Below are 15,136 nucleotides of genomic sequence, written 5' to 3'. Positions count from 1 at the left end.
TCTGGAACACTGGTTCTAAGTTGACTGTCTCGTTCAAAATATTCGTTTCCAACCCCTCATCCAATCTTTTTTTTTTTTGACTAATTTTGGCTTATAGCCTTACAAATGAGTATCTGTTCTCAACAATTCTCGGGGTGAGCCAGGATCGAACCCAGGATCTGGGACGACAGAGGATAAGCCCTTTACCACTTGAGCTATCCAACCGTGCTCAACCCCTCATCCAATCTAATTTCAAGTAATAGGGTTTAAAATCAATTTTATTAAGAAAATCGTTTAAAATTTGATTTTAATTCCGAGTTCTCAAGATTAAATCCGAGTTTAATTTCTCAATTTTAAAAAAAAAACTTATCTCAGATAGTACAAACATGAAATTATATCCTTTTACTTTTTTTATGTAAATTACCGACATCTATTAAATTGATACATAAATCTTATTAAACTTATATTTGATTATTTATTAAAAATATCAAACAAGCAACCTCTACTTAAACTTTATTATTTTTACTGTCATATTAAATTATTAGTATAATTAGATAATTTTATTTTTTTTATTAATACTTTGTATAACTATATATTATCTATTAAAACACGTACACAAAAATTAGAATAAAATAAATTTAATATATGAGAGATAAAATATTAAAGTAATGGTACACGGTTAATAATCTGAATACTCATTAAAAGTACTCACCAAGTTCCGAGTACTCACAACTCAGAAAGTCAGAATTCAAAGTTGAAACTATGTCGTTTAGTACGCACAACGCTACCCCCCTGAATATTCAGAATTTTATTACACAAGTAGCAAGTAATCTCGCTGGCATGTATGCATTTTTTAATATTAAGTTATTAACAAGAAATAGGTACGAAGGAACCGTTCTACTATTTTATTATCACATGGGTATGCTGCTATAGCTACTATTACTTTTAATACACTAAATTATTGGTATATTTGATGAGTACGTGGTGTTTGAGTACGTTTCCTACATAGTTTAGACAACATTTTTTGAAATTTTGTTTCAAATTTATATCAATTCTTAGGTGACCTTTATTGCAATACATTCTAGAAAGAAAAAATTAGCCTGAAATATTGTCGTAGCGACTCCTTTTATCACTAGGGATCGTTTGGTTCGGCTCATTTTTGTATCGGGCATGTGTTTTGTTCATTCCAAACTAATATCGTATTTGGTTGATTGTTTTTAAAATCTGATACCCTTTCCCTATAGCCGCCTGGAATCAAATTTAATATCCCAGGAGGAGGTAGGTTTGAGAGACTGGTATGAGATATCAAATTAAATTAAATTATTTCATTTTTATTTATAAAGTAAAATACAATCTTAAAACATATATCTTAAATATCATGTTGTTTAATTTCAAATAAGTTGTGCTTATTATTATTTAATTTGTTTTAAAAATTATAAATTAACATTGAAATTTTAAAACTTTAATTTTTTAATTACTTATATTTATATTTTTTTGTTTGTAAGTTTTATAACAACTTAAACTCGACAAATGCAAGATGTAAAAGTTTAATTCAACCGATTAATCAAAAACATTTAAATTAAACATATTTCATTCCAGCACTGAATCAAACACATGATATCAAAAATGATTCCTCAACCCTATACCAGCCTAAACCGATTCCTTATTTCAAACTCATATCTTCTTCTGAACTAGACGACCCCTAAGACATATCACTAATGAACACGATTGGATAACTCAAATGATTAAGAATTTATCATTTGTCGTCTCAGGTCCTAAGTTCGATTCTCGCTTATCCCGAGAATTTATGAGAATAGATACTCATTTGTAAAATTATAAACCATATTTGTCAAAAAAGAACTTGAAAAGAATCGAAAGAAATTGTAGGTATCATATTTAAGTCCCCCTTTTACGACACTTTGACACTAAAAATTAGTATCAGAGCATGTTGATTGACATACAAATCAAGACTCGGAGAAAGAAAATTAACCAAACAAGTTCTTTAATTTTTTTTTTGAAATTTTTTATTTTTCAAAAATCTTCAATCTCAAATTTTTTGAATCTTAAATAATTTTATTTCGCCAAGAGGATGAACACCCAAAGGATTAAAAGTATCAAGATTCCCCCATTTGACCGAAAAATTACAATATTTGGAAAAAACGATGATGTTGTTTATAAAAGTTTTGAATTCACTATATGTTGGGATACTACTGAATGGTCTTTATATTCTAATGGAAGTGATTCTTGAATCGTCAACCTCAACATGTGGCAGAATTCCTTCAATATCTAATCCTAGAGATCCAACCAAATACACGGAGACTTGCAAGGAATTAATTAATTTGGATACAAAACTTCAAACTCATAATAGTGAAATCGACCGACAAGGATATGAGTCATCAAGTTTTGGGTAGTAATAGTGCAAAGGAAATGGGCAAAATAATTGAGCTGTTAGTGGAAGGCACTACTGGAGTAAAAGAAAACAGGATTAACATCCTTACGAATCAATATGAAGCGTTCAAGTTACATCCCGGAGAAACTCTATGTTCACTCTTTGAGAGGTATGCAAGACTGCTAAGCGAGTTGAAATTACAGAGTAAAAACTATCCAATGCGTGAGTCAAATGGGCAATTCATGTTGACTCTACCACTCCACTGAGAGCAAAAGAATATATCTATCATGGAAAGGGTTGATTTTGTGACTATGCCCCTGGATGTAATTTTTGGAAAATTGAGAACTCATGACTTGGAACAAGATCAAAGAGCTATAATATATGGCCATGTATCTGTGGACAGGAAGAATACGGCTTTGCAAAAATCACTGCATTTGTGGCTCGTGAACCTAAAACTTCGAAAGATAAGGTTGCACCCTCCTCAACTATCAAGGAAATTGTGGTAGATAAAATTGTTCAAGGTGAGCCTCAAGATAAAAGTGAGTCCTATACTCCGGAAGAACTTGAGGAGTTGGATGATAAATCAATGACTTACATGGAATCAAGATTTAATCATGTTCGATTTAGAACGAAGCGTAACTACAAGCCAAGGGGTTCATTTGACAAATTTCGAAAAACAAGTCAAGAGGAAAGGATAAAAGAAAAACAAGATGCTTCAACTACAATAAATTGGGGCATTTCGCATCTGAATGCAGAAAGCCTAAGGCATCAAGAGGAAAGGATTTTTATGAAAGGAAAGAAACTTACGAAGATCTTAAGAAACAGTATGAGAAGCTGAAACAAAAGCTGATAGCATATGTGGTCAAAGAGAAAGGAAAATCATACATTAATGAAGAAAAAAAGCTAGGATGATACTGATTCAGATGAAGTGGAAGAGTATATAGCTCTTGCTCTTGTGGCAAACTCTGCAGAGGAATCACCATAATCATCTCAGGTTCCCAATCTTACCACTATTCATATGTCTGAATCTGAATATAAAACTATTGTGCATGAACTTACCTTAGAATCCTATAATGTTTATACAAGTATCCTTGCATATAAAATTAGAAATGATAAACTAGTTCTTAAGGTTGATAGTCTGACTTTAAGGAACGAGGAACTAGAATTGTTTGATGTGGAATTAGATGATCTTAAGCAAAAGAACAAGTATTAATTGAACAAGGTTAAGTGTACTGCAGAGATAGAGGCCATACTTAGAATCCAAATTGTTGACCTAGAAAAGAAGTTGTAGGCCTTTAAGAACTTAGCTCTAACTCAGAAGGAGATTATAGATAGTCAAAGACTTAACTCTAAGACTGATATAGGATTTGACTATTCTAACCTAGCCGGTAAAAGACATGTTGGTGCATCAGAGACAAAAGAGTTTGTCCCTAAAAAGGTACCATATGTTATTAAGGATGTAGCATTAACGTTGTTCAATAAACCTGTTCCAGAACCTTTAGATAAAGTGAGTTTGTTAATCATTGAGGAATTGATTGTTGAGGTTAAGGAAAAGGAGAAGGTAAAGACATCCACTAAGACCCCTAAGGTTCCAGTTAAAAATGAGAAATAAAAAACTAACCAAGGTATCAATGTGGATAAATAAGGACCAGGCACACTTAAGAAATCAGAGACCATTGATGGCTCTAATTAGGCTGATGAGAGTGTTAATGTTAAGTCTAAGAAGAACAAGAATGACAAAGTAGTTGTAAATAAGAAAACTAATTTTGTATCTTCTTCATCTGCATCTAGAAAATTATGTAATAATTATAATTCTGTTGCACACCTTACACATGCATGCACTAAGATTAAAGTAGAATATGTTGCATCGTCTAGTATGCCTGACATGCCTAACAAGCCTAGTTTTCATGAGCCCTGTGAATAGGTGGTTGTATATATTAAGTGGAATTTATGTCCATTTTTTATGTCCTATAAAGGCTTGAATTGGTGTTTTGTACTCAAATTATTTGTGTTTTTGATGTGTTTTGTAGTATTTTTGCATTTCAGGCTTATATCAGGAACTCAGGAGAATTGGCATTGTTTTGATGCTAATTTCGTGTTAGGAATGTGTCAAGAAGATTGCTCGTGAAAAGACCAACTCAAAATAGCAAGAAAAGCAGAAGTTAGGATTTTCTCCAGAGAGTCAGCGCGCCCGCACTGTAGTAGCGCGTGGCCGCGCCAGGATTACAGAAGTGCAGCGCGGCCGCGCTGGTGAAGCGCGCGGCCGCGCCGTGTCGAATTCCAGGAATCCCGTTTCTACTCTGATTTTGATCCGAAAGACTTCTAATCTGCATGGGCTGCTATATATACATAACTTATGATCATTTTTCATAAGAAGATGTACTAGAGCTTAAGGAGAAGACGTAAGAAGACCATAAAGCACAATTCAACCAAAGCACAGAGGATCTAGTTTATTCTTGTGATTCTTTATTTAAAGTTATAACTTTGGATGCTATTTTTCTTACTTGTGAACCTATACTCTTGTTTCGCACTTGGTTTTATTATTTATTCAGTATAAAGACTACGTTTAATATACCATGCTTTCATCGGAACCCATGTTGATGATGAGTCCGATTATGGGCTAATCGTTATCGTGGGGTTCTAGCGGATTTACCTATGGATTTCTTTAGTTAATTTATTTTGATGCCTTAGTGTATGGTGATTATATGATATCCTAGTATTGGTTGTGCTTATTCATCTTATAAACGTCGCGAACTTATAAGATAGCGTGTTAATCTGTAATAAAGCGAAAATGAATTTAGGGGTTTAGAACTTGCCATGCTAGCATAGGTTCATGTATTTATTATTCATGATTTGTAGGTAATTTTAACCATCTTGCTTGCCCTATGTAATCATGATAGATAACTTGTGCATTAAACCGGTATGTTGTCAAATTCTATAGACATATAGGGTCTCAATATAATTGGTGTCTATTAAGCTTCTATCTCTTTTGTGGATGTCTGGTAGTATGGTATTCGTGCAACGAAAGTTGGCGTTTATCAGTTTCGTGTTATTTGATTAATGTCATCACCATTGCATGCTAAGGTTAAGGACAAAAAGGCTATTGAATGAAGTATTTAATGAAGTTAGAATCCCATGTTTGTGTTATATAGTAATCAATCCTTTTTTATTCTCTTAGTTAATGCTCTTTAGTATAATATCTTAGTTAATCGTAGTTATAAACAACCTCAAATTGTTAATCGTCTTAGCATTGAATAATAACCATACCATTGTTGCATAAGTAGATTGATTGAAATTACCTTAACCAGTCTCTGTGGGAACGAACTAGAAATAATTCTCTATTACTTGCGATCGCGTATACTTGCGTGAATATCAGCGCGTGTTTTATCTCTAACAAGTTTTTGGCGTCGCTGACGGGGACTCGGTGTTAATTTTAGTTTATGTATTTGTCATCAGTGTTCGTTAAAGTTCAGTGACTCAGATATTTTACTTACTTGTTTCCTTGTCCTGTTCAGGTACTCTAGTGAGCGTGTATGCATACGCGTTCTCGGTCTCGTAAGAGAACACTGGATCAAGCTGAGGAAGAAGTTGTAGTAGCTAAGGAAGTTTCCGAGGAAGATCTTGTCGAGGAGAAAGTTGAAGAAGAAACACTTATTGCAATGGGAGAACCAGAAGCGAATCTGAAGGCTTTGATGGATTACTCTCAACCAAAGATTAATGATATTCAGTCTAGCATTGTTCGACCAGCCATCTCGGCTAATACCTTTGAGATCAAGTCGAGCATGATTCAGATGATACAGAACTCAGTTCAGTTTGGGGGTTCTCCGACCGAAGACCCCAACATGCACATCAGAGATTTCATCGAGATCTGCAACACTTTCAAGTTCAATGGAGTTTCTGAAGATGCTATAAAGTTGAGGCTTTTCCCATTCTCTCTATGGAATAAAGCTAAGTGCCGGTTGCATTCTCTACCACCAGGGTCTATCACCAAATGGGAGGATCTTGCTCAAAATTTCCTAACTAAATTCTTTCATATGGCAAAAAATGCTGCAATCAGAAACACACTTACTCAATTTGCTCAGCATTCTGGAGAATCTTTATGTGAAGATTGGGATCGCTATAAGGAGATGCTTAGGAAGTGCCCTCACCATTGGATTCCTGACTGGATGATCATTAACTATTTTTATAATGGTTTGGGTGCTACTTCTAGACCCATGCTTGATGCAGCATCAGGAGGAGCCTTGTGGGCTAAGAGCTACGACGAAGCTTACGAATTGATTGAACTGATGGCTGCGAATGAATACCAGAATCCTACTCAGAGACTAGCTCAGGGCAAGGTAGAAGGAATTCTAGAGTTGGATGCAGCTACTACTATAACTGCTCAGCTTAAGGCTTTGACGATGAAGGTGGATTCTTTGGCTAATTATAGAGTTAATCAGATCACTAGTGTTTGTGAGCTTTGTGATGTTGCCCATGAGACGGAGCAGTGTGCTATTTCTAGTGAATCAACTCAGTTCATGAGCAACTTTTAGAGGTCACAGCAGCCTGTGCCAGCCACCTATCATCCTAACAACCACAATCTTCCTAACATCAGTTGGAGCAATTCTCAGAACGCGGTTCAACAGCCTTATCAACAGTATCCAGCAAAGCAGTACAACCCTCCTGATTTTCAGTAACCGCAGTACGCACCACAACAACAACTCCATCTGCAACAGTCTAATAAAAAATATGAATTGGAATAGTTGAGGCTCATGTGCACGAGCCAAGCGGTTTCTATCAAGACCTTGGAAAATCAAATTGGACAAATTGCCAATTCCTTGCTAAATCATCAACCTGGTACACTCCCTAGTGAAACTGAAGTGCCAGGAAAGAGGGAAGCTAAATTTCAGGTAAAGGCAATTACATTTGAGGTCTGGGAAGGTTGCAAATACCGAACACTCTCAAGTTTCGGATGAAGAAGCTGTGGCTAAAGAAGAAGTACAGAAGGAAGCTGAAGGGGAACTAAGGAAGACTACTATTGAACACACTCCTCCTAAGGGTAGTACAGGGGAGAAGCAGATCTATCCTCCACCTCCCTTTCCTAAGAGGCTGTCGAAGAAAAAGCTGGATAAGCGGTTTGAGAAGTTTCTGGAGGTGTTCAAGAAACTTCATATCAACATAAATTTCGCTGAAGCTCTTGAACAGATGCCTAGTTATGTGAAGTTTATGAAAGGTATTCTTTCTTGAATAGTGAAGCTTGATGACTTAGAGACCGTTGCTCTCACGGAGGAATGCAGTGATGTGCTGCAACAGAAGTTGCCTCCGAAGCTTAAAGATCCTGAAAGCTTTACTATTCCTTGCACCATCGGAAAAGTGTCATTTGACAAATGCTTATGTGACTTGGGAGCTAGCATCAATCTGATGCCCTTATCAATCTTTAAGAAGTTGGACCTACATGATCCAAAGCCTACTTATATGACCTTGCAGTTGGCCGATCGTTCTATTACATACCTACGAGGCATTGTGGAGGATGTTTTAGTCAAGGTTGATAAACTCATATTTCCTGTTGATTTTATAATTCTTGATTTCGAGGAGTATAAAAAGATTCCCATAATCTTGGGAAGACCATTCTTGGCTACTGGCCGAACCTTGATTGATGTGCAGAAGGGTGAGCTTACTATGCGAGTGTTGGATCAAGATGTGACCTTCAATGTGTTCAATGCCATGAAATTCCCCACTGAAAATTAGGAGTGCTTAAAAGTGGAGTTGGTCGATTCTGTGGTTACGGAAGAACTTGATCAATTGCTAAGGTCTGATGCCTTAGAGAAGGACTTGTTGGGGAATTCAGACAGTGAAGATGATGAAGGTGCTGAGCAGTTGCAATTTCTGAATGCTTCTCCCTGGAAGCGGAAGATGGATATGCCTTTTGAATCTTTTGGAATGGAGGAACTGAACAAGTCTCCAACGTGCCTCAAGCCTTCTATTGAGGAAACCCCTGCACTTGAGCTTAAACCATTGCCTAAACACTTAAGTTATGCTTTTTTAGGTGATGCATCTACCTTGCCTGTGATTATTGCATCTGACCTTTCAGGTAGTGATGAGGAAAAACTCTTAAGGATTCTGAGAGAGTTTAAATCGGCAATTGGATGGACTATAGCAGATATTAATGGAATCAGCTCTTCTTATTATATGCATAAAATTCTGCTAGAAGAAGGTATCAAGCCTACTGTTGAGCAACAGAGAAGGCTTAATCCGATTATAAAAGAAGTTGTGAATAAGGAAATTCTCAAATGGCTAGATGTCGGGATCATCTATCCCATTTCTGACAGTTCCTGGGTGAGTCCAGTTCAGTGTGTGTCGAAGAAGGTAGGTATCACAGTTGTTGCAAATGAGAAGAATGAGCTCATTCCTACTCAAACAGTCACGGGGTGGAGAGTTTGTATGGACTACAGAAAGCTGAACAAGGCCACGAGAAAGGATCACTTCCCTCTTTCTTTTATGGATCAGATGCTTGACAGGTTGGATGGGCATGAGTACTATTGTCTTCTGGATGGATATTCGGGCTATAATCAGATTTGCATTGCTCCAGAATATCAAGAAAAGACTACTTTCACTTGTCCATTTGGTACTTTCGCTTTCAGAAAAGTTTCTTTTGGTTTGTGTGGAGCACCTGCCACATTTTAAAGATGCATGATGGCTATCTTCTCTGACATGATTGGTTAGAATGTGGAGGTGTTTATGGACTATTTCTCTGTGTTTGGTAATTCTTTTGATGAGTGCTTGCAGAATCTTGGCGCAGTTCTTAAAAGGTGTGTTGAGACCAATCTGGTTCTCAACTGGGAGAAATGTCACTTTATGGTGCGACAGGGCATTATTCTTGGGCACAAGGTCTCTATTAAGGGTCTTGAGGTGGACAAAGCCAAGGTGGGGGTCATTGAAAATCTTCCTCCACCAATTTCTGTTAAGGGAGTTCGCAACTTTCTTGGTCATGCGGGTTTCTATAGGCGGTTCATCAAGGAATTCTCTAAAATCTATAAACCCTTGTGCAATCTTCTAGAGAATGATGTCCCGTTCAAGTTTGATGATGAGTTCCTAGCTGCTTTTGAGTTCTTGAAGAAGAGTTTGATCACGGAACCTGTCATAACTGCACCTGATTGGAATGAACCTTTTTAGATGATGTGCGATGCAAGTGACTCTATAGTTGGAGCAGTTCTTGGGAAGAGAAAGAACAACATATTTCATGTGGTCAACTATGCTAGTAAGACCCTCAATGGTGCTCAACTGAATTATACTACTACTGAGAAAGAACTTTTGGCCATTGTTTACGGTTTCGAGAAGTTTCGATCTTATTTGCTTGGGATGAAGGTGACAGTTTTCACTGATCACGCTGTGATTCGATATCTCGTCTCGAAGAATGACTCGAAGCCTAGAATGATTAGATGGGTTCTTTTGCTTCAGGAATTTGAATTAGATATCAAGTGTAACGTCTGGGAAATTTATATTTGTATTATATCATATTTATAATAAATTATGTGTGTTAATGTGTCATTTATGTGGAATTAACTGTCAAACCCTAATTGCTATGTGTTATGTGCATTATGTGTCGTCCTGGTATTTTTAAGATATTTTTCAAATATTTTATTTTTCATTTACAGCTTGCATTTCTAAAGTTTTACGACCCAAATCATGATTTTAAAGCAGATATTTCAAATAAAATAATGGGCCTTATTTTTCATCAAACGGCTTTTACCATCGCATTATTCTGAATATCTAGGCATTTTATAAATTTTCTCATTTTACGAAAAATGACTTTTCCGGGCCCCATTGGGTGTTAAAAACCCCACAAAAATCACATTTTTATTTTTATAAAATTTTAGGACTTTCATTTATACCATTTCTTTGTATTTTTGCATTATTCACAATTTTTGGGAAATTTTGGCATATATATTGTATATATAAAATATTTATAAATTAAATTTTAATACTCAAAAATTATAAAATTAGGGGCCTATTAATTTTAAAAAGTGTAGAATTAGGGTCTTATTTTTATTTAGGAGTATTAATTTTACTACTATAAATAGCCTAAGTTTTATTTAGTTATAATTAATTAAGTAATTAAAATTCTGAAAATTCACAAAATTCTCTGAAACCGGGTCGGGAAGAACCAAGTCGGGTCGAAGAATCAATCGGTGGTTTCGAGCAGATTACAACACCAAATCAAGTGATTCTAGTATCCAAATTGAAGGTTTTCATCTGTTCTTTCTGTTTTTAGCATCAATTTCATGTTTTAATTCGTAGTTTTTGATTTTTGATTTATAGGGTTTATGTTCGAATTAGGACTTTTTGATTCTAGGGTTATTATGATGTTTTGATGATTGATATAGCTTCCTGATGTTATTTGCAATCGATTCATGGTGTTTAATTGAACAAACGATACCTGGATAACAAAGTTCGATTATTAGGGTTTATGTTCGATTTTCAAATCACAACTCTGTAATTTCTGTGAATATTTGGTTATTAAGATGTCAGGGCTTTGATTGTATGTGTTCTTAGATTTAAATTGCACTATTAAACGTTAAGTTTCACGTACGATTCTGTGATTTCGATATCTGGCCGGAGTTGAAGTCGGTTTTGATCGGAGATGAAGATTCTGAGATGTTTTTGGTTCGTTTTGGCCGGGAATAGGTTGCTACAGTTGTGTGGAATTGAAACCCAGTGAAAAACACACCAAACGGTGTTGTTTTTGGACTGAAATTGGCCCACCAGAATCTGCTCCGGTGGCCGGTTTCAGCAAAAATTCCGGTCATGTTCTTCATGACCCGGAATTGACCCGTTTGACCCGTGTAAAATACCCGGGTTTGATCTGTTTTTGTCAGGATTTTGTTTCTGACAAATGTTTCTGCAAATTATTTTTATTGTTATTTTATTTTAATTATAAAATCAGTTTTATTTATTTTATAAATTGATTAATTAATTATTTAATTAATTGATTTATATTATAAATAATTCTGAAATATTTTCTAAAAATCAGATTTAATTATTTTCTCAATTATTTAATGTTTATTTATTATTTATTAATTATTTAAACTGATTAAATATTTTGATAATTAATATAACAATTTTCAATAAATCATAATAAATTCATTTTAATTCCAGAAATTATAGAAAAATCATTTTTAGTTCTGATTTTTCTTAAATAATTATTTTAAAATTATTTTAGGGTTTAAAAATTAGTAATAATTATTTATATTGAATAATAAATTGATTTATTCTTGTTTAATTGATATTAATTAGACCGTTAGTCCAATTTGAGCGAAACGAAAGCCCTTTGACTTAGAAAAATGAATTCTTTTCATTAAAAATAATATTAAAGCCTAATTTCTTCTAGAAATTAGTTAACTTTGTTATTTGTTTGATTATCAATCGAATTGCGTGCCGAAACGAGTCCGAAAAATTCTGAAAAATAGGAAACGAGTCAGATAATGATTAGTTGAGCGATCAGCGAGTCGATTTTGATTCTAAGAATTATTTTAACTATAAAAATGATTCTGTGCTTATATGCTTATGTGTATTATGTGGTTAATCGAGTCTTACTCATTAATATATAATATACGAGTCAGTCATAAGCGCATGGGTAGACAATAGGAATGATGTGAAGTCAGTTCAAGACGCAATTGAAGTACGAAATGACTAAACCAGTCTATTTCTCTAACAGAAGCTAAGCTAGAAAGGCAGGTTGAGTCGGTGATAGACGAAGGTGACATAATTGCAGTGAGTCGCGCAGAAGGCAAGTTTTTCCCCTATTCTAATTTCAGAATAGTGATATTTCATTAGATTCTTATCACGCTTGCACTCTTTTAATTCCCTTGTACATATTTCATTTCAATTTTCGATTTCTCCTTTTTATTTAAATTCATTGTTCATATTCCAATTGCTACTCACAAATATTGATATATTCTGGTGATTAGAATATATCAAAGCATACCGATTATTCCGGTTGCTACTCCATGGATTGGATAGTGATACTTTTGGGGATTAGGTTTACTTAATCCTAAGGACCGGGACACAATTGGATCCTTGAGATGGGCCGTAGTGCCTGGGTACCTGATGGGATCTATAAAGTGGGATATAGATCTGCACTGTATCATGGCTGATTAGCAGGGTATAAATACGAACTTGTGTCCAGTTTAGTTCATTTGTACTCGCCAGTAATGGCCTTCTTTCTATTCTCGCAAGGTTATATCTTTGCAGATATACCCAGGTTACCGATTCATTTATACTGCTTTAACACTATTTATATTTTGCGAACTTATTGAGCAATTTTTGGCTCACCCTTTTTGTTGTTATTCACCTTATTGTTTTCAGTAAAGAAGGAATATGAAACCCATCAGGACTCGAGTGGTAAAGAAGCGGGTCAAGCCTCAGGATCCTCTCATACCCAAGGTGTTGATCCCAATCCAGGAAGAAAGCTTTGAGTTGCCCGAACTGGTGGAGTGTAGATAGTTAGTGTGTGTTTGAATAAGAGATGAAATTAGTTTAAAACTGGTTAGAAAATGGTTTGTAATAAAGAGAGTTTGTAGGATTTTGAATTTGGTTTGTAATAAAGCAGTAGTGGTTCTTGTTTTCATACTTCAACCTAAAAAGATCCTAGTTAGTGTTAAAGGGGTTTAGATTCATTTCTTTATTATTTGTTAATTAGATTGTACAGGTTTGGTGATTTGCTAGTAACCCCTGGGCTTATACCCCGGGTCTGGAGGGCGTTACATCAAGGACAGAAAAGGTACTGAGAATCAAGTCGCTGATCATCTCTCATGTTTGGATGACACAAGTACAACTTCACATGATAAGACATTGATAAATGAGTCTTTTCCCGATGGGCAGCTGTTTGGGGTACAAGAAGAAGAACCGTGGTTTGAAGACATTGTGAACTACCTTGTGAGTAATATCATGCCTCCAGATTTATCTAATGCTCAAAGGAAGAAGTTTCTTCATGAGGTGAAGTGGTACATGTGGGATGAACCATATCTATTTATGGAAGGAGCTGACCAAATCATCAGGAGATGTATTCCATACAGCGAAACGGGGGGGGTGGAGGATGTTGCGAGACTATCATTCGACTGTTTATGGAGGCCACTATGGTGGACCGAAGACATCAGCTCGTGTCCTTCAGCGGGATTCTTCTAGCCTATATTGTTTAAGGATGCACATCAGTTTGTTTTGAAGTGCGATCGATGCCAGCGTGTGGTCAATATGTCCAAGAGGGATGAAATGCCTCTTAATGTGCTTCTCGAGGTTGAGGTCTTCGATGTTTGGGGAATCGACTTCATGGGGCCGTTTGTCTCATCTTGCAATAATCAGTATATCTTGTTGGCAGTTGAGTATGTGTCAAAATGGGTTGAAGTCAAGGCTTTGCCGGCATATGATGCGAAGGTAGTGCTTAATTTTCTTCATAAGCAGATATTCACACGATTTGGGACTCCCAGAGTCATAATCAGTGATAAGGGATCACAATTCTGTAATCGCGAGTTCACTGCTATGATATAAAGGTATAATGTGAATCATCACATTGCTACAATCTACCATCCTCAGACTAATGATCAAGTTAAGGTGTCTAACAGAAAGAACAAGCGTATTCTAGAGAAATTTGTGTGTCCATCAAGGAAGGATTGGTATTTAAAGCTTGATGAAGCTGTTTGGGCATATAGAACAACATACAAGACTCCGTTAGGTATGTCGCCATTTCAGTTGGTGTATGGTGAGGGTTGTCATTTTCCTGTGGAGCTCGAGCATAAAGTATTTTGGGCTTTGAAGAAGTTAAAACTTGATCTGGATGCAGCTGGTAAGAAAAGAATGCTTCAATTAAATAAACTCGACGAATTTCGACTTCAAGCGTATGAAAACAATAAAATGTATAAGGAAAAAGTCAAAAGGTGGCACGATAGGGGTCTAGTGCTCAAATCATTTGTGCCGGGGCAGCAAGTTCTTTTGTTCAACTCTCGTCTTCGTCTTTTTCCTGGAAAATTGAAGTCGAGGTGGTCCGGGCCTTTCATAATCAAAATTGTGTTTCCGCATGGAGGTGTGGAGATTTTTAAGAATGATCCAGGCCAAGCATTCGAGGTGAATGGACAGAGATTGAAGCACTACTATGGGGATATGGCAAATCGTGAGGTGGTTAGTGTCGTTTTATTGTCTACCTAATCTCGAGATTTTACGTCAAGCTAACGACGTAAACCAAGCACTTTTTGGGAGACAACCCAAGTTTGTTGTACATTGGTACATAGAGGAAGAAGGAAAAAAAAAGAAAAACACAAAAAAATCAGAAAAACAGAAAAATCCAGTGCCAACTACAGTAGCACAGCGTGCCCGCGCTGTGTTGCGGGGCGGCCGCACTGATTTGACAGAAACTGCGCGCGCCCGCGCTGCCTGGCGGGGCGGCCGCGCTGGATTGGCATAAGCACGGTGCGCCCGTGCTAAAGTAGCGCACGGCCGCACTGGGTCCCTGGTTCTGAAAAAATTATTAAACAGAAATTCGGGAATTTGAAGGAAAAATCAATTCCTAACCAAATTTTACTCTCCCACATACCATATTTCCCTCTCCAAATCAACCCCATCATTTCCATTATTCCCATAATCGATTCCCACTCCTTTTCCATAACTAATTCTCTCCCAATCTCCTATATATACATACACTTATACACAACTCCTCTATCACTTCTCAAACTCTCAAACACACAAATCTCTCTTACAAACTTCTATTCTTTCAAACTTATTCAATCTCAATGGCACCAA

General features: G+C 36.1%; 1 non-coding gene across 1 annotated transcript; it reads right to left on the bottom strand.

Annotated features, from left to right (window-relative positions):
* Positions 1-6,419: 6,419 nt before the first annotated feature.
* On the bottom strand, positions 6,420-6,525 carry LOC141669261 (small nucleolar RNA R71). The gene has a single exon (XR_012553549.1). It is a non-coding gene; the product is annotated as a small nucleolar RNA R71 (small nucleolar RNA).
* Between the last annotated feature and the right edge of the window lie 8,611 nt (positions 6,526-15,136).

Source organism: Apium graveolens, chromosome 6 (assembly GCF_009905375.1).
Source record: "Apium graveolens cultivar Ventura chromosome 6, ASM990537v1, whole genome shotgun sequence".
In the NCBI taxonomy this organism is placed as follows: Eukaryota; Viridiplantae; Streptophyta; class Magnoliopsida; order Apiales; family Apiaceae; genus Apium; species Apium graveolens.
Note: the sequence above shows the minus strand (reverse complement) of the source record. Positions and strands in the feature narration are given on the sequence as shown.